The 23,786-nt window shown below is 43.6% G+C and overlaps 1 protein-coding gene across 1 annotated transcript in view; it reads left to right on the forward strand.

Annotated features, from left to right (window-relative positions):
• The window catches only part of LOC126185072 (tyrosine-protein phosphatase non-receptor type 13-like), a 741,952-nt gene that overhangs the window by 100,313 nt on the left and 617,853 nt on the right, over positions 1–23,786 (forward strand). The gene's annotated exons all lie outside the window — the stretch shown is intronic.

The raw sequence follows: 23,786 nt of genomic DNA on the forward strand, positions 1-23,786 counted from the left end.
GATATTTTGAGATTAGGGACCAATGATAGAAAATAAATATTTTAGGGGGTACGAAGTCTTAAGTGAGCAACTAACATGAGGGGTGTGTTGTCGCGTCTTTAGTTTCCCGCGAGCGGATCAGAATGGGAGCTAGACGCTAAATCCAGTAATGAGGTCACTCGTCCAACTCGCAGTCCTGGTGCTGCAAAACAAGCTGGAAATTCTTTGCAGATAAGGGAACTCGGGGGATAAGAGGCGTATGCTTCTGATGAAATAACTGAGATGAAACGGGAGGTAGGATAAGACCACTGTCGAACCCTAAGAGACACCAACACATTCAATGTAAGTTGGGCAATCCTGCATGTACCCTGTGCAGCTAAGTGCCACGGGAAAATAAGTCCCATCCCGAGGGCATAGTACCTCAGGTTCAGCGTCTGAGGCAACTGTCGGAGGAATCTCTCTAACAGCACCAGCGGCCCTGCTTATATAGGCTCGTCTGATGCAATCCCTCGCGATCACGCGCGTCTCCGGTGTCCTGTCGTCCTTCCAGAACATTCTATCGTAGCTGGCCATGTAGCTCCAGCGTCCCTTGCCACAAAGAGACAACCTCTCCTGCTTCCCAGCACCCTGGCTGACGTTAGGTTGCTTTCCTACCTGTTCATCTTATGCAATCTTACGCATTTCTATTCACATCCGCGACCCATTCGCGACAGTGTGTTTGTAAAGTATTTCGTGTCGTAACTAACAGCTGACTGTCACATCGAGGTTCGTGGCGCTACTTACTTGTCCTCTAGCCCGTGCTTTTGTTACTCACGAATTCTGGTTGGTACGATCTGCTATGTAGAACACGAGCGTTTGCAAATCGCGCGTCAATAAGTTGGTGCGGAGACTGGTTATTTTCACACGTGACAGGTATACGTTTGTCAAGGGAAAAGTCAGCGACTGTCTAGTACAGAGGAACATATTATATCACCGCCGCACAGGATTAGCCGAGCGGTCTGAGCGCTGCAGTCATAGACTGTGCGGCTGATCCCGGCGGAAGTTCCGAGTCCTCCCTCGGACATGGGTGTGTGTGTTTGTCCTGAGGATAATTTAGGTTACGTAGTGTTAAGTCTAGGGACTGATGACCTTAGCAGTTAAGTCCTATAGGATTTCATACACATTTATTTGTAGCCTATCCCCGATGTTATTCAATCTGTGCCCGCATCTCGTGGTCGTGCGGTAGCGTTCTCGCTTCCCACGCCCAGGTTCCCGGGTTCGATTCCCGCCGGGGTCAAGGATTTTCTCTGCCTCGTGATGGCTGGGTGTTGTGTGCTGTCCTTAGGTTAGTTAGGTTTAAGTAGTTATAAGTTCTAGGGGACTTATGACCACAGCAGTTGAGTCCCATAGTGCTCAGAGCCATTTGAACCATTTTTTTATTCAATCTGTATATTGAGCAAGTAGTGAAGGAAACAAAAGAAAAATTCGGAGCAGGTATTAAAATCCACGGAGAAGAAATAAAAACTTGGAGGTTTGCCGATGACATTGTAATTCTCTCAAAGACAGCAAAGGACTTGGAAGAGCAGTTGAACGGAATGGACAGTGTCATGAAAGGAGGGTATAAGATGAACATCAACAAAAGCAAAACGAGGATAATGGAATGTAGTCGAATTAAATCGGGTGATGCTGAGAGTATTAGATTAGGAAATGAGACACTTAAAGTAGTAAAGGAGTTTTGCTATTTGGGGAGCAAAATAACTGATGATGGTCGAAGTAGAGAAGATATAAATGTAGACTGGCAATGGCAAGGAAAGCGTTTCTGAAGAAGAGAAATTTGTTAACATCGAGTATTGATTTAAGTGTCAGGAAGTCGTTTCTGAAAGTATTTGTATGGAGTGTAGCCATGTATGGAAGTGAAACATGGACGATAACTAGTTTGGACAAGAAGAGAATAGAAGCTTTCGAAATGTGGTGCTACAAAAGAACGCTGAAGACTAGATAGGTAGATCATATAACTAATGATGGGGTATTGAACAGGATTGGGGAAAAGAGAAGTTTGTGGCACAACTTGACTAGGAGAAGGGATCGGTTGGTAGGACATGTTCTGAGGCATCAAGGGATCACCAATTTAGTATTGGAGGGCAGCGTGGAGGGTAAAAATCGTAGAGGGAGACCGAGAGATGAATACACTAAGCAGATTCAGAAGGATGTAGGTTGCAGTTGGTACTGGGAGATGAAGAACCTTGCACAGGATAGAGTAGCATGGAGAGCTGCATCAAACCAGTCTCAGGACAGAAGACCACAACAACAACAAAATACACTGGAGATAAACTTACAGCTGATGGCATTCTTTCTATTTTTTCCAAACGAAGAACACGTTTGGCGACATCGTCTCCTGCAGGATCTTTGAATTTGCACGCTAGACGAACTAACTGGCTAACTGCGATGCTAAGTAACTTGGAAACGGCGGAACATATAAGATTTCGAGTAGATCGGTAGTGTCTGAGGGCATGTTACTGTTGAAACATAGTGGTGCACATTAATCCTCGTATCTTGCAGAGATATTCCGCCTATTTTTTTAATACTTTTTACAGGTGATTTATGTCGACACCAGGCTGTTTTTCATCGGTTTGGTAAACCACTGATAAAAAGCGGACAAATTAGCCGGATAGTAGCCGTCATAAATATTAAAGGATGCTGCATATTACAAGAATAAAAAATTATTCAAATGGCTCTGAGCACTATGGGACTTAACATCTGAGGTCATCAGTCTCCTAGACTTAGAACTACTTAAACCTGACTAACATAAGGACAACACACACATCCATGCCCGAGGCAGGATTCGAACCTGCGACCGTAGCAGCAGCGCGGTTCTGGACTGAAGCGCCTAGAACCACTCGGGCACATCGGCCGGCGATTAATTACATTCTTTAATTGATGAAGAGGGAGTGAAGTTGCAGAGTGGTTGCTGAGGCAGTTGTTTGTCGCCGCCGCTGAACCTGCCCCCCTGCCTCAGTGACCTGGTAGGGGCGGCGCGACCGCTGACTGGTGCAGAGGAAGCACACGCCGCCGCCGTCGGCGCCCAGCCGTATCGTATCGACTTTGAAGTGAATAATGGCGAGCCCGCCGCGGAAGTAAACCGAGCCAGTCGGCGCGCGACGCAATGGGAAATCGATACGTACAGCCGGATCCACTTTTCCGCGAGGCAAGCTTTCCGAGCAGACGTCCGCTGACGCCAGCGCCGGGGACGTTGATGGCCGATGCGAAGCTTTTTCTGCTAGTCGTCCGGGGGGCGAAACAACGACTTGCCGAAGAAGCGACGGGGAGTGAGGAGGAACTGTGAATCGGCGTTGGGAAGTGGGCTGAGGAACTTCGCTCTCTCTTGGCGCTTCTCCTGTTACATCATCTGACCCTGGCCCTAGCTCTGGTGGTTTATGATTACTAGAACTGTCGTTGGCTCCCATTCATTCACAGCCAACGAGGAGCGTATATGAATAAACTGAGACCACAACCGTAACCTCAGTACTAATACACTACTCAGCATTAAAATTGCTACACCAAGAAGAAATGCAGATGATAAACAGGTATTCATCGGACAAATATATTATACTAGAACTGACATGTCATTACATTTTCACGCAGTTTGGGTGCATAGATCCTGAGAAATCAGCCCCCAGAACAACGTCTGGCCGTAATAACGGCCTTAATACGCCTGGGCATTGAGTCAAACACAGCTTGGATGGCGTGTACAGGTACAGCTGCCCATGCAGCTTCAACACGATGCCACAGTTCATCGAGAGTAGTGACTGGCGTATTGTGACGAGCCAGTTGCTCGGCCACCATTGACCAGTCGTTTTCAATTGGTGAGAGATCTGTAGAATGTGCTGGCCAGGGCAGCAGTCGAACATTTTCTGTATCCAGAAAGGCCCGTACAGGACCTGCAACATGCGGTCGTGCATTATCCTGCTGAAATATAGGGTTTCGCAGGGATCGAATGAAGGGTAGAGCCACGGGTCGTAACACATCTGAAATGTAACGTCCACTGTTCAAAGTGCCGTCAGTGCGAACAAGAGGTGACTGAGACGTGTAACCAATGGCACCCCGTACCGTCACGCCGGGTGATAAGCTAATCTGGCGATGACGAATACACGCTTCCAATGTGCGTTCACCGTGATGTCGCCAAACACGGATGCGACCATCACGATGCTGTAAACAGAACCTGGATTCATCCGGAAAAATGACGTTTTGCCATTCGTGCACCCAGGTTCGTCGTTGAGTACACCATCGCAGGCGCTCCTGTCTGTGATGCAGCGTCAAGGGTAACCGCAACCATGGTCTCCGAGCTGACAGTCCATGCTGCTGCGAACGTCGTCGAACTGTTCGTGCAGATGGTTGTTGTCTTGCAAACGTCCCCATCTGTTGACTCAGGGATCGAGACGTTGCTGCACGATCCTTTACAGTCATGCGGATAAGATGGCTGTCATCTCGACTGCTAGTGATACGAGGCCGTTGGGCTCCAGCACGGCGTTCCGTATTACCCTCCTGAACCCACCGATTCCATATTCTGCTAACAGTCGTTTGATCTCGACCAACGCGAGCAGCAATGTCGCGATACGATAAACCGCAATCGCGATAGGCTACAATCCGACCTTTATCAAAGTCGGAAACGTGATGGTACGCATTTCTCCTCCTTACCCGAGGCATCCCAACAACGTTTCACCAGGCAACGCCGGTCAACTGCTGTTTGTGTATGAGAAATCGGTTGGAAACTTTCGTCATGTCAGCACGTTGCAGGTGTCACCACCGGCGCCAACCTTGTGTGAATGCTCTGGAAAGCTAATCATTTGCATATCACAGCATCTTCTTCCTTTCGGGTAAATTTCGCGTCTTAGCATGTCATCCTCGTGGTGTAGCAATTTTAAAGACCAGAAGTGTACTTCATATGTCAAACATGCATCACATCCGTAAGTCATCCGCCCTCATGAACCATGGATCTTGCCGTCAGTGGGGAAGCTTGCGTACCTCAGAGATACAGGTAGCCGTACTGTAGGTGCATACACAACGGAGCGGTATGTATTTGAGGGGCCAGACACACTTTTGGTTTCCGAAGAGAGGCAACAGCCTTGTAACATCAACAAAAAGGGCCTTGCTGTGCTAGCACTGTGGACAGCTGAAAGTAAGGGGAAACTACAGCCCGAGGGCACGCAGGCTGTACTGTACGGTTAGTTTGCAGATGACATTGTCATTCTGTCAGAGGCAGCAAAGGACCTGGAAGAGCAGTTGAAAGGAATGGACTGTGTCTTGAAAAGAGTGTATAAGATGAACCTCAACAAAATCAAAACGAGGATAATGGAATTTTGCCGAATTGTATCAGGTGATGCTCAGAGAATTAGGTTAGGAAACGAGACACTTAAAGCAATAGATGAGTTCTGCTATTCGGGAAGCAAAATAACTGATATTGGTAGAAGTAGGGAGGATATAAAAACGCAGACTGGCAATGAGAAGAAAAGCGTTTCTGAAGAAGAGAAATGTGTTAACATCGAGTGTAGGTTTACGTGTCAAGAAGTCATTTCTGAAAATATTTGTATGGAGTGTAGCCATGTACGGAAGTGAAACATGGGCAATAAGCAGTTCAGACAATAATAGAATAGAGGCATTCGAAATGTGGTGCTACAGAAGAATGCTGAAGATCAGACGCATAGATCACTTACTAATGAAGTGGTACTCAATAGAACTGGGGAGAAATTTGTGGCACAACCGGACTAAAAGAAGAGATCGGTTGGTAGGACACATTCAGAGACATGAAGGGATAACTGATTTAGTACTGGAGGGCAGCGTGGGAGGCAAAAACTTCAGAGGGTGACCAAGAGATGAATACAGTAATCAGATTTAGAAGGATATAGGTTGTAATAATTTCTCGGTGATGAAGAGGCTTGCACAGGATAGAGTAGCGTGGAGAGCTGCATCAAACTAGTCTGTGGACCAAAGACCACAACAACACAAATAAAAAAAAACACCCATGATAAAAAAAAACATTTTAGATTAATCCACGAGTGAATAAATAACTGCGAACCTGACGTACAACATGAGAAATTACATTTTTCATCTGATTCATTAATGAGTAAAATCTAGCGTGATCCTCCTTTCGTGTCCTATTCGTTCTTATAGCTGTACAATAAAAGTTTAACACAAGCCTCACGCGTTCCACTTAATTTTTGTTCGAATTATCTTCAGATGTCTGATACACATGATTCCAATTATTATACAGTACACGCTAGATACAAGGGAATCATCTGCCTGGAAGCTTCACGTCAGCGCACACTCAGCTGAGGAGCGAAAATCTCATTCTGGAAACATCCCCTCAAGCAGTGGCTTAGCCACAGCTTGAGCTCCTCTTCCAGAAGTGCTACTCCCGCAAGTTTTGCACGAGAACTTCTCTGAAGTTTGGAAGGTAAGAGACCAGATACTGGCGGAAGTGAAGCTATGAGAACGGGTCGTGCTTGGGTAGCTAAGTCGGTAGGGCACTTGCCTGCGAAAGGCAAAGGTCACGAGTAAGAGTCTCGGTCCGATACACAGTTTGGCAGGAAGTTTCAATTGGAAACAATTTTAAAAGAATTTTCTACACATAGAACTGTTTTTAGGTTGCAACCAACTTATGCCAAAGATCTTCCCGGACTTTAAATCTACTTGTAATAAACTACGCGATCATTATTATACAAATGAACTAATGATTGATTAGAGATTTAATGACACATCTCTCCCGAACTAAATTATTCCGTTTGGCTGTCTAGTGTACATTTTCTTTATTTTTGTTGGATTTCTTTTATCCAGTATATTTGGCAGCCTACGTGGATCTTAATCTGTGCCGCCAAACTCACTTCCTGGGTTCGGTGTGGGGCGGCGGTGGGGTGAGTGGACTGCTGTATCCTGTTGTGGGGTTGTGAACCACTGAGGGCTACGGCGGGGACGAAGCCTCTCCGTCGTTTCTAGGTCCCCAGTTACATACAATACAATGCAAGAATCAATCTGAATCCATAGTCTAACACAACCGAACTCGGTCAATGTAGGTAATGATTACACCTGTGTCAGGTTGTTGTAGCTGATGTATTCGGCGCTATGTTGGCACAATCTCTGTCAGTAAGTGACACAGACTGTCTCCTTTCAAAGTGCCCGAAAGTGTAGACATTTCGCTCTTAAATATGTCGACAGTAAATGCAGCCGAAAAGAGATGAATAAAAATATTTGTTTTACATCCGTGAATTCTTTCTCTGCAGAAGCCCGTACAATTCTGCAAATAAATACACTTTTTCTTTTATTATAGATCCAGTCACGAAACAAAAATGTTTATTAATAATCCGTAATTAACAAATATTTGTGGTCCATGACTGTCTTTATCGTAAAATTAGAAAGTCCTGGATCGCTGGAAAACCTTACTGCGACTATGACGCAGCTCATGGACCATTTGCCTTGTTGGACATTCATTCAGATATCGTATACGCATCTGTTATGAAAACAGACTCAATCCCAATAGGAAGAGATTCGTTTGACCATTAGAATTACTACGGTCGCAGGTTCGAATCCTGCCTCGGGCATGGATGTGTGTGATGTCCTTAGGTTTAATTAATTCTAAGTCTAGGGGACTGATGACTTCATATGTTAGGTCCCATAGCGCTTAGAGCCATTTGAACCATTAGAGTGTGTGTTCTTTCAGCGAATTTTATGCCTACGTGACACGTCAGATTACTTTCGGAGCTACGATGTTTCTCAAATCTTGCTAAGAGAAACTCATGACATGCTAGATTTAAAAAGTAAAGTTTATCTGGAAATGAGATGGATATTCGGAATATGGTAATAACTTTCTTCTATAGACAATCCATACAGTTGCTCATCCTTTTGGGATCCATACTAGGTTGTATTAATTGAAGAGATAGAGCAAATCCAACGTCGAGAGGCGCGACTCGTCAAGGGATCGTTTCGTAAGCGCGACATCGTTATGGAGATGCTCAAAAAACTTCAATGGAAGACGCTACAGGAGAGGCTTTGTGCATCACGGGGTGGTTACTACTAAATTTTCGAGAGAGTAAGAGCACTTTTCAAGAAGGATTGGACAACATATTACTTCCTCTCACAGACGTCTTGTGAAATGACCACCACAAAAAAAAAATGACAAAATAAGAGTTCGTTCCAAGGTTTAGCTACAAACCTTGCTACACACTATTCATGAATGGGAGAGGGAAGGGGAGAAATGATAATGGCAGTAATACTACAAGTAACTTCCGCCATACACCTCAAGGCATAGATTGCGAAGTATAGATGGAAAAGTAGAAAATGACCTCGTCAGGCCTGCATCAGTTGAAAATTTTATTGAAACTTTTGGTAATTGTTTGATTGTGATTGAATTAGTACATAAATTAATGGGACATATACGTTCTCTTGAACAATTTGCTTTTATATTATCATATACGTCATCACCTTCGTGCTTATCAAAAATTATACATGTTTGTTTCAAATTTCGTATTTCAATAGTTTTGCATTAAAGAGTCAATTATTCCTTTTTTTCTCCGGAAGTACAGTGTAAAGAGTCTTGTGGCTGTACATTATGACACTGAAATGAAATTTTATAATGTTTAGTCACAGCGAACGTAGGGAGAACAATGTGTCAGTTTTACTTCTTGCCTTACAGTGAAGAGCCAAAGAAAGTGGCACACCTCCCTAATATCGTGTAGGGCCCCCGCGTGCATGCAGAAGTGCCGCAACACGACGTGGCATGATCTCGACTAATGTGTGAAATACTGCTGGAGAGAAATGACACCATGAATCCTGCACGGCTGTCCATAAATCCATAAGAGTACGAGGGATGGAGATCTCTTCTGAACAACACGTTCCAAGGCATGCCAGATATGCTCAGTAATGTTCGTGTCTGGGGAGTTTGGTTGCCAGAGGAAGTGTTTAAACTCAGAAGAGTGTTCGTGGAGACACTCTGTAGCAATTCGGGACGTGTGGAGTCTCTCATTGTCCTGCTGGGATTGCCAAAGTCCTTCGGAATGCTCAATGGACATGAGTGGATGCAGGTGATCAGAAAGGATGCTTACGTACATGTCACCTGTTAGAGTCGTATCTAGGACGTATCAGGGGTCCCATATCACTCCAACTGCACACGACCCACACTATTATAGAGGCTCCACCAGTATGACAGTACCTTCCTGTGTTCGAGTATAATGACTTTTCTGGAGACTAGGAATCTACTCTGTAGGAATCAGCATGGGTTTCGAAAAAGACGGTCATGTGAAACCCAGCTCGCGCTATTCGTCCACGAGACTCAGAGGGCCATAGACACGGGTTCACAGGTAGATGCCGTGTTTCTTGACTTCCGCAAGGCGTTCGATACAGTTCCCCACAGTCGTTTAATGAACAAAGTAAGAGCATACGGTCTATCAGACCAATTGTGTGATTGGATTGAGGATTTCCTAGATAATAGGACGCAGCATGTTATTCTCAATGGAGAGAAGTCTTCCGAAGTAAGAGTGATTTCAGGTGTGCCGCAGGGGAGTGTCATAGGACCGTTGCTATTCACAGTATACATAAATGACCTGGTGGATGACATCGGAAGTTCACCGAGGCTTTTTGCAGATGATGCTGTGGTGTATCGAGAAGCTGTAACAATGGAAAATTGTACTGAAATGCAGGAGGATCTGCAGCGAATTGACGCATGGTGCAGGGAATGGCAATTGAATCTCAACGTAGAGTACTGTAATGTGCTGCGAATACACAGAAAGATAGATCCTTTATCATTTAGCTACAAAATAGCAGGTCAGCAACTGGAAGCAGCTAAAACCATAAATTATCTGGGAGTACGCATTAAAAGTGATTTAAAATGGAATGATCATATAATGTTGATCGTCGGTAAAGCAGATGCCAGACTGAGATTCATTGGAAGAATCCTAAGGAAATGCAATCCGAAAACAAAGGAAGTAGGTTACAGTACGCTTGTTCGCCCACTGTTTGAATACTGCTCACCAGTGTGGGATCCGTACCAGATAGGGTTGATACAAGACATAGAGAAGATCCAACGGAGAGCAGCGCGCTTCGTTACAGGATCATTTAGTAATCGCGAAAGCGTTACGGAGATGATAGATAAACTCCAGTGGAAGATTCTGCAGGAGAGACGCTCAGTAGCTCGGTACGGGCTTTTGTCGAAGTTTCGAGAACATACCTTCACCGAAGAGTCAAGAGTATATTGCTCCCTCCTACGTATATCTCGCGAAGAGACCATGAGGATAAAATTAGAGAGATTAGAGCCCACACAGAGGCATACCGACAATCCTTCTTTCCACGAACAATACGAGACTGGAATAGAAGGGAGAACCGATAGAGGTACTGAAGGTACCCTCCGCCACACACCGTCAGGTGACTTGCGGAGTATGGATGTAGATCTAGATGTCAAGAAGGGTCCATGGATTCAATAGGTTGTCTTAATACCCATAAACGTTCATCCACTCGATGGAATTCGAAACGAGACTCGTCCGACCTGGCAACATGTTTCCAGTCATCAACAGTCCAGTGTCGGTTCAAAAAATGGTTCAAAAGGGTCTGAGCACTATGGGACTTAACTTCTGTGGTCATCAGTCCCCTAGAACTTAGAACTACTTAAATCTAACTAACCTAAGGACATCACACACATCCATGCCCGAGGTAGGATTCGAACCTGCGACCGTAGCAGTCCCGCGGTTCCGGACTGCGCGCCTAGAACCACTAGACCACCGCGGCCGGCTCCAGTGTCGGTGTTGATGCGCCCAGGAGAGGCGTAAAGCTGTGTGTCGTGTAGTCATCAAGGGTACACGAGTTGGCCTTCGGCTCCGAAAGCTCACGCCGGTGATGTTCTGTTGAATGGTTCGCACACTGACTCTTCTTGATGGCCCAGCAATGAAATCTGTAGCAACTTGTAGAAAGGGTGCACTTCTGTCACGTTGAACGATTCTCTTCAGTAGTCGTTAGTCACGTTCTAGCAGGATCTTTTTCCGGCCGCAGCGATGTCGGAAATGTAATGTTTTACCGGATTCCTGATATTCACGGCACACTCGTGAAACAGTCGTACGGGAAAAATCTCCATTTCATCGCTACCTCAGAGATGCTGTGTCCCATCGCTCGTGCGCCGACTATAACACCACGTTGAAACTCGCTTAAATCTTGGTGACCTGCCGTTGTAACAGCAGTAAACGATGCAACTGCGCCAGACACCTGTTGTCTTATATAGGCGTTGCCGACCGCAGCGCCGTATTCTGCCTGTTTACATATCTCTGTATTTGAATACGGCATGTCCATGCCAGTTTCTTTGGCAATTCAGTGTATTTTAGTATTTTACCTGTCCTACTTGAAGTTTTTCACTGTGAGAAAATGTCAGCTGGTTGCGTTACGGGCGCGGCCCGGCGAGCCTCATTGGTGATCTCCTGGTTTATGAAAGCAGTCAATATTTACATACTGGCACACAGTGAACCCAGCGACAGTATGACACAAACTAGGGCAGATAATACCAATAAATAACTAGAGAAGTGACTACAGTACACACAAAGAATGACGGAGGACAGCTCTATGTGCCTTATACTGCGCGATATCCTCAGACGAAAGTGGTTATCGTCACGATTTCTTGATTTTGCGCTCTGTTGCGATTATTATTTTTATTTATTTTATTTTTATTGTCTCCATTTATCTACCAGTGTCCGTAGAAGGTTACTACACGATTGTTTCTTATCAAATTATGGGATTCAAGGGCGTTATATTAATTGTAAAATCACAACTGGATTACACAAGAAGTGTCACACATTTATTGTATAATATGCGTGTATATGGTGTGTTGAAGGGTTACAATCTCTTGAAATTCTCATTTTCTGGTATTTCATTCTCATATCAAATCATATATTAATTCTTATATTTTATTCATATGTTTATTCTTCAGGAAGATTTGGTGCATTGCCATGGATAGTACCAGTCAGTCAGTCACGATTGTCCAATACAACTCTGGCAGCAGCGAAGTTTGCAGAAGCTATATAGCTCAGGGGTGTTGATGTGTACTGAAATGCTCCTTCATCTCCCGGGTCATACAGACGTAGCTTTTCTCATGGTCCGTAATTTTCTCCCACATCCTCTCCAGTCCGGCTTTGTTTTTCGCGTCTAATGATATCTTAACTAACGAAACGTTAAATCCCAGTTCTCCTTGGTGAAAATGCTTTTACAAGTATACAGTAAACAATGATGTTTCATTGATTTTGGATGTATCACATTGTCAAAATTAGAGTAATACTCTTCTCTCACATCATAAGGTGTCCATAATTAGCCTGCACCCGCAGCGTTTATATCTAGTGCATTTGTGACCGATGAAAAGCACTTTTAGGTCACAATGTGTCATGGATTTTTGCCCACCAACAAAAATTCTATTATTGTCTTCCATAAATTCTAGAAATGACATCGTCTAAGATCTCCAGCTGGTGTTCAATTTATTCTTAATAGTGGGACCGGTTTCGGTTTTTGTTAACAACAAGTGTTAGATAAACGTACATACGTAAAGAAAACACGAAGTCAAACATATAACATTTATAAATAGTGTTTAGTCATACGGAGCTTGAATGTATGGAGCGTCAGTTACAGACGACTGTCCAAGGACTTGTACTTATCTGGGCCCGCTGCATCGTTATGGTATGAGACCAAGACGGTGCTGTCTGTGATTGTTTATTACTATGGAACTACATCAGCAGGATTGCCATGTTGAGGTTATATCAGGTAGTTTGGATATCCATATGACATCGATGTCTTAGTTGCTGTCACGCTGTTGTGTGTGTTCCTTTGATTTTGTTGGAGCTGCAGTAAATGTTAAGCTTTTGCTGGAGCCGTTATTTGTGTAGCTCTTGAATTATGAAAGTTATGACATAATGACGTTTCGTGACAGCAGTATTGACATCGCTGACTCAACAGTCAACACTGCTGTCACGAAACGTCACTACGGAATAAATTTTCATAGTTCGACAACTACAAAAATAACTGCTCCAACTAGAGCTTAACATCTACTACAGCTCCGTGCAACATCAGAGGAGCAAACTTAAACAATGGTATGACAGCAACTGAGACGCAGATGTCAAATGGATGTTACGACTACCTGATATAACTTGAAATGGCAATCGCACCGAAATAAGCCTATAGTAATAAACAGTATAACCAAACACAGCAGCGTCTTGGTCTCATGAAATAGTGTATCATATCCAAGGATTCCTTGATTAGTTGTCTGTAACTGACACTCCATGCATCTGCCCTTGCATGACTAAACATTATATATAATTGTGATATTTTTGAAATTGTGTTTTTTAATTGTAGATGTGTATGTATGTAACTCTTGCTGTTAATAAAAAGTCCATCCTGAATAATGATCTTCGACCGAAATCGGTTGCACAATAAATGATAAACTGAACAGTAGCTTTACGTGTTACATCATGTCATTTCCACAGCTTGTTAATCCTCAAAAGACAGTCCTCTTATGCTCTGCTCGGACGAAGTGTGTAGCATATTGCATTTACGTTTTTTGTCCACGTCCACCGAACACAGTACAGAACGTTTGGGGCGAATTGTTTGTTACGTAACTTGCAGTTAAATACCACTGCAACAAAATCACTCTCAATCATCATTATAACTGCCGATATCCAGCACAACTGCGTTTGAACGTAATGGTGATCATGCTGAATTAGCCAATGTGGATTAATGTGTAAAATCAGTACCAAATTATCTTGCCTTGGAAATCTATTAGCAGAGAACACAAATATCAACAGAAGTTCAACAAGATGCACTTTATTAGCGAGTAACCCACTCACGACGATAAGATCTCGATTACGATAACGGGTTGTGCGTTAATGGTGTTTGAAGGTAAGAAGTAATATTACTTATCAACAACCCATCGAGGACGATGTCTTTAGAGGCAGAACACAAGGTCGGATACGACAAGGATGGGGAATAACATGGGACGCGTCGTTTTCAAAGGAGACATCTTGAACGAGTTTTTTTGTAAAGGCTCTGTTATCCTAAGCATTTCAGTGTTCTTGGTCTTCGGTACACCTGCTCCTTTGTGTATTCGTCCCACTCCACCACAGATATTTTAGTTGTTTGGTGGCAACGTGAATGATTTTACTTCTCACTGTAGTAAAGCGTTCTTCTTTTACTCTCCCAGTTTTGTTACAGAGCGTCTACTATTATATTACCCAACGTAACTGCTCCCCTGTTTCTTGTTTATGAGTGCAATATGTCTGGTCACTTTGTAAATCTCTGTGTTATTGTGGCTACGGGGCGCATATTCAGTGTGAGCGACTCAAACACACCGCCTTTAACGTTCGCCTGCTAGTGGCAGAAGCTGGGAACAGCAGCCCGGTTTCCCACCTTGATCAAAAGCTGCCACAGAGCCCTCAGTGAAAGGAAACAGGGGAGACTGTGATTCCGCAACTGCGAGGAGGTACCTGTTGCTTTCGAGATTCTAAAAGGCCTCTATTCAAGTGCCATACTGGCAGAGAGAATTAAAGTACCATTCATCCGAAAGTAATCTACTTATTCGTGGCTGACTCGCGTGGATCGTATGATGGTGTAAATGCGATTGTGAGATATGCCGAACCCAGATCAGCACTACATTATTCTGTTTCTATCTCATGCCTAAATGTGATTTCCTAGGCGTTCTTAATCATACCGGTCTGATCACAAATTTAATCTCACCTATTCCTTTTAGACGTGCAGTCTAATTTTTGCTGCACAGGTTTTCATAACGTTATATCGTGCTTTTTTTCCACCAGTGGCAAACATGTAATAGTATATTCTCTAGTCCATAGTGATCTGTATGTGGACGATTAATCTCAAATCAAAAACTCTTTCTAAAATACAACTTTCATATTCTCTTGACCACAACATTACTCTTTTATGAAGAAACTTGTTAACTACGAGTCATAGCACTGACGCATAATTCGCTAATAATTTTGGGCTCATTACGCTATTTATTTTCGTATCATGATGATGGTCATATTTATGAGCTAAACTTAAATTAAATAAAACGTTCACAAAATACCGCAAGCAGTACACGACGGCAAAATTAACGGGTCGCAAAAATGGCTTACACGGAGTCCTTGTTTATTTCTCAGTTAACCTATTGTATTTTACAGCCTATGCGTTCCGCAAAAGACGACAAGCTATACTAATACGACAACAGTGGAGCAGTCTTTGCGAAAAGTTGATTTTAGAGAATTATCGTAATGTTGTTCTACTGTTCCACACATACTTTAAATAGAGGTGGAGCCCCTCCACGCCCACACCGGCATGATGGCCAACACAAAAGGTCTACTGCCATCTCTGCATAAGGGTTAGTATTCACTAAAGTGAGGTGTCGCAGGATGTGGGTACTGCGATGTTTGCGTACGTCTGGTTAGGATTAACCATTAATACGCGCTCATCTGGAGATAGATTGGTCGAAATCTGACGAAGGGTAGCGGTTTGAAGGGCAGAGGAAAAAAAGTGCCAAGGAAAGAGCCAAGGGAAAAATACCTCTGCGAAAGTTAGGTCGGGTGGTAAGAGCAGTAGCGGTTGTCTTGTTGCCTGCGATAGGTTGTGCAAGGATAGGCTTTGTTAGTAGTGGGTATCATGCATGTCGATACCCTGACGTTGTGCGTTTGTGCTGCTCGGCGGCTGGCGCTGGGTGCTGGTACAGAGTCCTCGTTCAGCGTCAGCAACCTGCAACAGTTAGGTTTGTTATCGATCTTGTGTCCGATAGGTCATATACCAGAGGCACAGTGTGAGGGAATGTTGGCAGATTGTTTGTGCGTCTGTGGGCGGGCTCGTCGGTGTCCCTGCTGTGGCCTGTTGGTCGGCTCTAATAGCAGCTGGTAGTTGCCAGTCAATGTTGCTGATATGCAGGGGCTTACCGACGTTTGTCGCTGTTTGCGTATGTTAGTTTACCATAAGTGGCTATGCCCTAGCTAGCACACATACTTTCTACGTGCGGAAGAACAAGGAGTAAGCAAGAGTGTTACTTATGGAGCGACGAAGCGTATTGACTAAGCCACAGGACCTGCTTTCGGGAAGAGTGAGGTTCAAAATTTAGTTCGTTTCCCGAATGTTTTACGGCAAGTGGTGGGATGATTTCTCGGACACAACCGATTTGTGTCCCAGTTCATGTCCCGCCGACAAGAAGTTAAATCCTGATACTCCTGAGCTTCGCATTACATACATTGCTGTTTTAATATCAAGGAAGAGGCAAGTGATTACAATGAAATTTATTCCACAGTTTAAGGACTTGACTATACGCAAGTGCCTGAAATAACAGAACTGTATATGCAGTATCACCGTGAAAATACAGTACGGTGTGAAGCTGTGACGTGCTGCAATCAGTGTTTCCGGACGTCATGGCTTAGAATCAGAGAGGGCATGGACACACGAGGTGTGTGAGGAAAATAATGAGACTGACAACACTGAGACCAGTCTCACAACGCTGTGTTCTACTTGTGTAGGCCGGTGTGTTCATCCCTTCAAGATGTTGCGTCCCAGTTTCAGCTCCGTACAGCCATCACGTGATTTTTGACTGCGCCATCAGTATAGTTGTGCTTTTGTTGTGCGTTACAAAGGCAGAATAGCGGAATTCAGAGCGACATAATGAAATGAAGTTTTCTGTTAAACTTGGAGAATCCGCAGATGTGACCTTTGAAAAGTTGAAATAGGAGCATGTGGAACATTCCATATCAAGAGCACAAGTTTTCCGCTGGCAGATATCATTTTTGCAAGGGCGAGATCACATTGAAGATGAAACTCGCTCAGAGAGACCTTCAACTTCAAAAACCAACGAAAACGTCGAAAATGGGCGTGCTCTTAAGAGATCAGACCGACGTTTAACAAAAAGAATGATGGGTGCCTATTAAACGCTTTCAGCATACAAGCTAAGGAAAAGAGTAAAAAGAATGAGACCGGACATTGTACGCAAGTGGATACTGCATCATGAGAACGCCCCATGAAACACGGCCATTTCCGTTATGGAATTTTTTACTTCAAAACACATTACTGTTGTTCCACAGCCCCCTATTCATTTGATCTGAGTCCTTGTGACTATTTTCTTTTCCCGAAATTGAAAAATCTCTTAAAATGATATTTTGGGAGTCTGGAGAACGTTCAAAAGAATATTACCGACATGTTAAAGATCTGACTAGTAGAAGCCTTTCAGCGCTGGAAAGAACGACTTCACCAGTGTATAGCTGCCGAAGGTAATTACTTTGAAGGGGACAATCTAAAATCTTCGATAGATAAACAGTCAGACTCATCACTTTTCTCGCACACCTCGTAAGGCTGGAGAACACACTGTCGCGCGATTTGCACGCGCGTCTACAAAGCAACGGCAGTGGTTGCAGGAGGACCACGAAGAACAGGCAGTCGTCCGGCTATACACCACAAATGTTCGATAGGTGACAGTTCGGGCTGACGTTTATGCAAGTGAAGCTGTGCTAGCCGTTGTCCTTCGAACACGACTTGTACATTCTTCGCCATATGTGCGAAGGCATTATCCTGATGGAATACGGCATCTGGAACTGCCTCTAAGAGGAGCAGTGTTCAAATGGTTCAAATGGCTCTGAGCACTATGGTACTTAACATCTGTGGTCATCAGTCCCCTAGAACTTAGAACTACTTAAACCTAACTAACCTAAGGACATCACACACATCCATGCCTGAGGCAGGATTCGAACCTGCGACCGTAGCGAGGAACAGTGTCTCCGACTCTAAAGCCTACATGATACAGCGACTGTTGCTAAACCTTTCCTCGGTACGTTGGAGACGCATAGTATGTTATAGCTAATAACATCTCCAAACCACCACACTTTTCGTTCGTCGGCTATGCCACTCAGCAGTACAGTCCTACCACGTTATATTCGCCACAGCAACTTCTAACACGTCCGCAGCCGTCACTGAAGGACAAGATGAAGTGGGACTTGTCCGAAAACTCTACATGCAGATTAAGTTAGCAGTCATCTCATGCTGTGGCCGCATTGTGTCGTCCAGTACCCACTTGTCGCTTTTTGCGCTCCTATTCTATCCACTGGTTCCACAAACGCATCACCGTCGTAGCAGTCTCTTGAACGAACCGCACTGTCCCGGAACGACAAACCTGTTTCTCGGAGACCAATCATTCTGCCCCGTTCGAGCTCACTTGCTGATATTGAGCCCTTTGATGCTGACGTGGCATACCAGCAATTGTTTGCACATTTCCACTTCGTTTGAGAGCTCTGCAGCAACTGGGCATAGCCGGCCGGAGTGGCCGTGCGGTTCTAGGCGGTACAGTCTGGAGCCGAGCGACCGCTGCGGTCGCAGGTTCGAATCCTGCCTCGGGCATGGATATGTGTGATGTCCTTAGGTTAGTTAGGTTTAATTAGTTCTAAGTTCTAGGCGACTGTTGACCTCAGAAAGTTAAGTCGCATATTGCTCAGAGCCATTTGAACCACTTTGAACTGGGCATATCGTAACACCGGCCTGTCCAATCAAAGACTGCGCTGCTGGGCCGAAGTACACGCCATCTCCCTGCAATCTTAATCGCGTATTACGGTACCACTGTTTAGGCACATCTTCTGATTCTGAAGTGATTCAGACCATTCCTTCCGGGTGTTGTAGTTTCCTTAAACAATAGTATATAAATGAGACATTTTGTACACAAAATATTTTCACATTTTTTTCTTTACACCTCATTCGTTCATTCTCTTATGTAAATTAGGTTAAGTCAGCAGTGCGAGGGACTTATAATTCACTACAGATCGTATACTTGCTTGTTTTTTCGATATCCACAGCAGTTGTCAATAGATGAAATTTGTGATAGTGGCCGTTATGAAATCATAGAAACTGATTATTTCCAGCGTTGTCATTTTCCTTTTACCACTCAAATGTTTAACTATTCGGAGCAGAATATCGAACTGCTGAGCGTCATAATAATGACTTACCGAAGCCTTCAAAATCTCTCGCTACGCTCAATAGTCGATCTTTCAAGACCTTTGGCTGATATTTGTATTGAGCGTACGGGTATGGGAATGGCTGCTTCCAGCTGCAGCTCCGATTAATCAACTTATATTTCTTGCATTTTGCTTACATCTTTTCAATCGAATACCGCAACAAGGTTTCAACAGAGCAATGCAGCTCCTCTATTTTTTCGTATGCTAATGTTGCTTCGTCGCTGACGTTACACTGTAATAAAAAAAATAACACAATATACTGAAAAACATCCTACTGCTTCATGTTTCCGAGAGATATAATTAAGTCACGGAAGTCACATTTTCTCTGAACAAACGACCTGTTACAGCACCTGGCGTACTCATAAACGTAGGGATCGCATTTTTCAAGTGCGACACAACGAGCAGCAGCGAATGAGCTGCATGCAACGGCACGCTACTGATTTTCAACCACACTAAAAGAGAAGTTTACAGCAGCAGGAAGAAGGAAGTGAATAAAATCACTGTGTAACAAGAAGCTAGAATATACTTCCGCGGCTTACCCAACCACCTTACACACACACAAACATAAGCATACGCGTGCATATCACGGCCGGATGTTCCGCTGATACGAAAGCAGGCTGACCTTGTGTCTCATACGATAGTGTAGTGGTAGCATATGAGGTAGTTGCGTTTCGCTGCTATAGAAGTAGAAATAAACTTGCGACGAAAAGAACATGCGGGTGGAGTACATGTCATCGGTGTCCACCGGTTCCGTTACTTCAAGAGAGGGCCGTATCTGTGAAGTGAGAAATGGAGGAAGAGGGGGGGGGGGGGGAGGGGAATCGTTTGCGTGGGAACTAAAATTAAGAACATGGCGTCCATGTGCTGAACACAGCTAGTGAACTTCAACAAAACACTGTGGACACAGAATTTTAATTTTCACTTTGATGTGACCTCACTGCACATGTATTTTTCGAAGGAGAGTTCCCTCTTGGACTTTAACGGAGAGCCCAAGAATCTGTGCCAGAACGTACTCTGAATTCAACAGTGATGAACTACGCTAAAAAAAAGTGGTTATGTACAAATGAGCCATCTGTGAAAACCTAGGAAAAAAGTGCTGACTGGACAGAAGCAAGCACTGAGAATTATACTGTAAGTAGCCTGTTTATATGTTAGCGGCGCGGTAGACTTCATTAATAACTCTGACAGCACTGTGCGCCCTCTATAAGAGACTCTGTGGCTGGTCGGACTAGCAGTTGGAGGTGAACAGCCAGCAGTGATGCAAGTTGGGACTGAGTAGTCAGCAGTGATGGAGGTTAGAGGTTAATAATTAAGTGCTGGAGGTTTTGCAATATTAGCGCGAGCGAACGATCTGAATGTGTATCAATAATGGAAATTTATTACTGTTGATTATATACCTTCTTTTGAACTGGTTGTCACTCGATTAAGGTAAAATCCGCAAAATATATATTGTTTGCTTTGCAACAAAATCTTTCCTTTGCTAACCACATGTCTATTAGTAGTTACAGACTTCAGTAGTTAAAATCTCTTATTTAGCTGGCAGTATTGGCGCTTGTATCGCTGTAGTTCGTGTTATGAAGATTTTCTGTGAGGTAAGTGACTTATGATATGTATGGGTTATTGGCTCAAATGGCTCTGAGCACTATGGGACTTAACATCTGAGGTCATCAGTCCCCTAGAATTCAGAACTACTTAAACCTAACTAACCTAAGCACTTCACACACATCCATGCCCCAAGCAGGATTCGAACCCGCGACCGTAGCGGTCACGCGGTTCCAGACTGAAGGGCCTAGAACCGCACGGCCACACCGGCCGGCCTGTATGGGTTATTGTTAGGATTTCTTCTAATTCAGGACCATTCTTTTGTACTAATTATTTGAAGTCAGGTTATCATTTCTGAGCAGTCAGATTGCGTTGTGCTAGGATCTTGTGTGTCATTAATGAATAGAATAAGTTTGAGCTGTATTAGTCAGCGCAAATTCTGTAGGTCAGAAATGGAACGATAAAGACAAGCGAAGTGACACTTGCATTCAGTTTCACTCTGAAGTTTAGTAAAAATATAATTAAGAAGTTTTAATATTGTGTTCACCTAATCACCATCTAGGGGGCTTTTCAGGGAGTTGCATATTGGCATTGCAGCTTCACAATATATGCATTCGCTAAAGATATTCTAATTATGTATTGACACTAAAAGCGAAATATTTATTTATTTATTCATTCGTGGAACTCCCTGCCTGCTGCAAGACTTCTAAACGACTTCAGTTGCTTTCCTGTCAATAAACACCCACTTCCATCTCCCCACTCACCAAATGACAATGCTCATTCACAAATAATATATTCGAAGGTCAATACTTTGACTTAACAAACGACAGTTAAAGAAAATAACAAATCAGTGTTGACAGCATAATATAAGATGATGTTATTATAGTCTGTCAGCAGCAAAGTGTAGAAATAAACAAGCGATAGTTTTGTTTCAGGTCTAACTTTTCAGAAAATCCATGCCACATAATATTGAGAAATCGTGACTGACCTTAGATGACAAACCGGAGCAACATATCAGCAGTAATGCGAATGTCAGACAGCCTCACAAACACCTATATATTACAGTAAAGTACGTATTTCATGTTAATAATGTTAGGAATGTAAGTACCATAATCTCATAACTGTGTATATAATAGAGCAAAATTTCAATTGTGTATTACATCATAAAAGAAATGAGCCCACTGACGATAGTGAAACTGCACCTAAACACATGTGGGTGGCAAACAAGGAGAAAACTCTCTTGCTCAAGGCTGAACCGTATTTACGTAGTTAATTACTCCTGAGTATTTGTTTGACGGCGCTATTTTACCTAGATGTGCATATCCACGACTTCCCTTCATGTTGTTGTTGTTGTTGTTGTTGTTGTTGTGGTCTTCAGTCCTGAGACTGGTTTGATGCAGCTCTCCATGCTACTCTATCCTGTGCAAGCTTCTTCATCTCCCAGTACCTACTGCAAACTACTTCCTTCTGAATCTGCTTAGTGTATTCACCTCTTAGTCTCCCTCTGCGATTTTTACCCTCCACGCTGCCCTCCAATACTAAATTGGTGATCCCTTGATGCCTCAGAATAGGCCCTACCAACCAATCTTTCTTCTAGTCAAGTTGTGCCACAAATTTCTCTTCTCCCCAATTCTATTCAGCACCTCCTAATTAGCTATGTGATCTACCCATCTAATCTTCAGCTTTCTTCTGTAGCACCACATTTCGAAAGCTTCTATTCTCTTCTTGTCCAAACTATTTATCGTCCATGTTTCACTTCCATACATGGCTACACTCCAAACAAATACTTTCAAAAACGACTTCCTGACACTCTTCTTCAGAAACGCTTTCCTTGCCATTGCCAGTCTACATTTTATATCCTCTCTACTTCGACCATCATCAGTTATTTTGCTCCCCAAATAGCAAAACTCCTTTACTACTTTAAGTGTCTCATTTCCTAATCTAATACCCTCAACATCACCCGACTTAATTCGACTACATTCCATTATCCTCGTTTTGCTTTTGTTGATGTTCATCTTATATCCTCCCTTCAAGACACCATCCATTCCGTTCAACTGCTCTTCCAAGTCTTTTGCTGTCTCTGACAGAATTACAATGTCTAATGTTATTTTAGTGTTAGGTTACCAATGAAAAAAATCTTTACCTAATGTATTTGCTTTTCACGCTTGTGTCTCACGGTCAGTAAAAATATGAGAATTATAAGATGCGTGACGTCAGAGTTGCCACTGAAAAAATAATACAAACGAATACACTGATAGAAGATATTCGGCACACGCGTTTTGTCAGCCTCTCCACGATGCCTACTGACGCCGCACTTCTTTACTGAGGCAACGAATTTTTATGTGGTAGCCTGTGACGTCATAGTTACAGCATCAATCGAAACAAACGTTAATTAGATTCATATTTTACATAGTGATTTTAGCGACCTTGCCAATTGCAAATTTATTCAATATTCGCAATACTACAAATCGCCCCGCTGACGATGTCAGAAATATATTATGTTAAATTAAGCAAAATGCTGCTTTTTTTTTTTTTTTTTTTTTTTTTTTTTTTTTTTTTTTTTTTACATGCTTCAGTCCATCACAGTGAAAACGACAGTGCGTCACAGAGTGGCCGGAAAAAGATCCTCCAAGAACGGGACCAACGACGATTCAAAAGAATCGTTCACCATGACAGAAGTGCAACCCTTCCGCAAATTGCTGCAGATATCAACGCTGGGCCATTAAGTGTCAGCGTGCGAACTATTCAACGAATCATCATCAATATGGGCTTTCGGAGTCGAAGGCCAACTCTTGTACCGATGATGACTGCACGACACCAATTTTTACGCCTCTCCTGGGCCCGTGAACACCGATACTGGCCTGTTGATGACTGGAAACATGTTGCCTGGTCGGACGAGTCTCGTTTCAAATTGTATCGAGCTGATGGACGTGTACGGGTATGAATACAACCTCATGAATCCATGGATCCTGCATGTCAGCGGGGGGTCAGTTCAAGATAGTGAGGGCTCTGTATGGTGTGGGGGTGTGGAGTTGGTGATATGGGACCCCTGATAATTCTGGATACGACGTTGACAGGTGACACGTACGGAAGGACCCTGCTTGATCAGCTGCAACCATTCATATCCATTGCGCATTGCGACGGACTTGGGCAATTCTAGCAGGACAATGCAGCACCCCACGCGTTCAGAATTGCTAGGGTGTCTGCAGGAACACTTTTCTGAGCTTAAACATTTCCGCTGTCCATCAAACTCCACAGACATGAGCTTTATTGAGCGTATCTCGGATGCCTTGC

This window comes from Schistocerca cancellata, chromosome 1 (assembly GCF_023864275.1).
Source record: "Schistocerca cancellata isolate TAMUIC-IGC-003103 chromosome 1, iqSchCanc2.1, whole genome shotgun sequence".
In the NCBI taxonomy this organism is placed as follows: Eukaryota; Metazoa; Arthropoda; class Insecta; order Orthoptera; family Acrididae; genus Schistocerca; species Schistocerca cancellata.